A 3,753-nucleotide genomic window follows, 5' to 3' on the forward strand; every position below is an offset into this window, starting at 1 on the left:
GAGAACCCGCTAATAAACTCCAGTGGTTTCCTGATGCCTCCAGGAGCAAATACAAAATTCTCTCTTTGGCCTTCAAAACCCTTCGCAGGGGTAGAGTCAAGATGGCGGCTTAGTAGCAACACAAGCTGAAACCATACTGACAATCCTTCCAAAGTCCTTCACAACCTAGACTTTCCAGTCTTCTTATACCTTTCTGCCCATCTTTGTCCAGTGGCTGTCATGAATAAGACTCTCTCTCTCTCTCTCAGCTCTGGGCATTTCCTCTGGCTCTCCCCCATGCCTGAAAGTTCTCCAACCTTTTATAAACCCTTACCTTCTGTCTTATAATCAATAAAAAAGAAAAGAAAACCCTTACCTTCTGTCTTAGTATTGGTTCTAAGGCAGAAGAGTGGTAAGGGCTAGGCAATGGGGGTTAAGTGACTTGCCCAGGGTCACATAGCTGGGATATGTCTGAAGCCAGATTTGAACACAGAATCTCCAATCTTTAGGCCTGGCTCTCAATCCACTGAGCCACCCAGCTGCCCCATGTAAGGGTTTTCTAGAGACTTGTTTTTGGATGACAATATCAATTTATTGATTAGGCCAGCATATAACCCATAGATTGACAGGTCATTGGCCCTCTTTATAGCCAAAGACCCTGAAACGCCATCAAGCAGATCTATAAACATAATTTGGGACCTCATTATTCAGCCCCTTCTTGAATATCCTGAGACATTTCTAATTGGCAAATAGCTAATTATCAAGCTCTCATCCCCTCCCTACCCCATAGATGATAGAAGTCACATAGGCAGGAAGAGAATCATTGTCCCCTTTACCTATAAACCAAGTGTTGTTTTTTAAAAACACCCTTAGATACTGCAGTGTGTGTGTCTGTGTGTGCTATATTGGTTCCAAGGCAGAAGAGCAGTGAGCAACGTGGGTCAAGTCAGCTAGGCAGTGTCTGAGGTCAAATTTGAACCCAAGACCCCCTGTCTCTAGTCCTGGCTCTCAATCCACTGAGCCACCTAGATGCTCCCTAAACCAATTTTTGGTAAAACTTTTTGGAAAACATTCTTTGGAATTCCTAAGAACAAAGAAAATATAAAAATTGACAGATAAGATGGAACTTGCAATGCAAGACTCTGATACAGAAATTTGCTCTAATATACAGGAATTCTCTGTAATCTGAGACCCTGATACAGTGAATAAAAAATAAATTCTCACATGGCTAAGTCATTTAAACTTGCTGTGCCTCAATTTCCTCATCTGTAAAATGAAGAGGTCAGACTTTATTGCCTCTGAGATTCTCTTCTGCTTCAAGTTTAATCCTATTAATATGCACACATAAAATTATAGACAAAACAAGTACTTTCAAACTATCTGTGAAGAGTCCAAACAGGAGATCTCTCTTTGATTTGCTCTACTCTTGGGCATGTTAAACCAGACCTTAGATGGTCTCCTTCCACCAGAGCTGCAGTGGGGGCAGCCCAAAGCTGGGTTGGGAGGGAATTGCCTAAGCACTGGGAAGTTACCCATTTAGGAAATTGTAAAAGGAATGGCCCTCCTCTGGTGCTCCCTCTTCCTTCCTGGCACTAGAACTCAAGGCTTGTGCCATTCCCTCTCTGGCACTTCCCTTCCCACCATTAGAAATGGCAACTCTTCGAGAATGGTCAATAAAGCAGATGCTGCTCCAGGTAAACCTGAGTCTGAGCCTTGGGTCCTGACTCTTTCTTTGGCATGGGATGGCTTGGCCCAAGTCCACATGATTGAACGGACATCCCGAAATGGACACTTCTAGCTCTAGAATTGAGAATTTGAGAGGTCAGGAGCTTCTGGGTCCCTCAGTTGGTGCTGGTTGCATGTGAGAGGTTCCCCTACAATTATGATAGCATTTCTTGGAAGGGAAGTTGACCATCTGAAGATAAAATCCAACACTAGCTTTATTCATCAGAAACCTGGACCTTGAGAGAGCAAGTATAGAGCTAAAGCAGAAGTAAAATCCTGATTCAGTACTTTCAAAAGGCTTTCTCTTTTCATACTTAAAGTATCAACTTTGGGAGTAGCTAGGTAGCAGTGAATAGAAAGCCAGACTTGGAGTTGGGAGGATATGGGTTCAAATTTGACCACAGACACTTCTTAGCTGTGTGGTCCTGGACAAGTCACTTAACCTAACTGCCTTGGAACCAATGCACAATATTGACTCTAAGAAGGAAGGCTTTTAAAAAATCATTTCAAGGGCAGCTAGGTGGCACAGTGGATAGAGTATCAGGTCTGGAGTTGGGAGATTCTGGGTTCAAATCTGGTCTCAGATGCTTCCTAGCTATGTGACCCTGGGCAAGTCACAACCCCAATTACCTAGCCCTTGCTGCTCTTCTGTCTTAAAACTGATACTAAAACAGAAAATCAGGGTTGTCTTTAAAGTATCAACCTCTTGCGAGAGCATACAAATAGTTACAGTTTACTGTTTTGTGTACTTTGAGTCTATGTTAATATTTGCTTTTAAGTCTTTTGTGTTTAAGCATGTGTGTGTGTATGTGAAATAAATAGCTGTCCTATACTTGATCTATACTCTACATTGAACATTTTTCTAGTCCCCTTTTGGGAAGAACCTAGATATAATCCAACCTTAAATTTTAAGTAATTTTCCTTAGGGCTTTGGGATGGGGATATAAAGAGTCAGAAATTTCAAGAAAAAATGGCTTCATTCTTCCCTCTGGAGGCCAGGCACCCCCAGGATTGAACCTGATCCACAAAATCAGGTTTGTGATTTTGTGGATCAGATTGTCCAGATCCACAACCTGATCCACAAAAGTGTCCCTTGCTGGAGGAGGGAAAGTGTCCTAGCCTCTCTCAGCCTAGCAAGCATAGTTATTATAACTTGGCTTCCACCTAAGTCTGGGGTATTTTTCTTGCTATTGTTCATGAAGAGAAACATGACTCCCCACTGGTGTAGAGAATTATGGCCTTTAGGAGCTTACTAAACTTTTCCAAAGGCTTTTGGGAGAGACTCAGACTGAGGACGTTGGAGACAAAATAGAACGTTCTTCTCACAGGAGACATTCAGGGAAAGCTGGCCCCATCACATCTCACGCTTGCTCGAGATCCCAGTGATTGCCAGGATTTACCTTCTCTTGGTAGGATTATTCTTTCTCTTCTGGTTTGAGTTGAGATCTCATCTCCCTCCCAGCTGAAGAGCTCTTTCATTTTTTAAAAAACTCTTACCTTTTATCTTAGTGTCTATACTAAGTATTGGTTCCAAAGCAAAAGAGTGGTAAGGGCTAGGCAATTGGGGTTAAGTGACTTGCCCAGGGTCACATAGCTAGGAAGAGTATGAAGCTAGATTTGAACGTAGGACCTCCTATCTCCAGACCTGATTCTCTATCCACTTGAGGCACCCAGCCACCCTAGAGCTCTTTCATTCTTGTCTATTCTTTGGCATATTCTAGTCTGCATCACTTCTATGATTTCCACTTGCTTGGATAGATATGTTTATTTTTTATTTGTGATGGTCTTTTGTGGAAACAACATTCAGAAGGAGAGCTGCTTCCCTGATCATGCTTAAGGAGAAGAAGGACATCCTTCACATCTACTGCTTAGTTTAATTTCTTCCCAAGGCATGTGTGTTACCCGTGCTAGGGGGACACTCATGAGCAAGCAGATGTGGGGGTCAGACCTCATACAGGATGTACTATTTGAGCTGAACTTTTAATTAAGTCCTACAGTCCATCTTCCTCTTTCCTGGCTGGGTTGCACCTGTGCCATAAAGTGCATGAA

This window comes from Monodelphis domestica, chromosome 1, assembly GCF_027887165.1.
Source record: "Monodelphis domestica isolate mMonDom1 chromosome 1, mMonDom1.pri, whole genome shotgun sequence".
Classification (NCBI taxonomy): Eukaryota; Metazoa; Chordata; class Mammalia; order Didelphimorphia; family Didelphidae; genus Monodelphis; species Monodelphis domestica.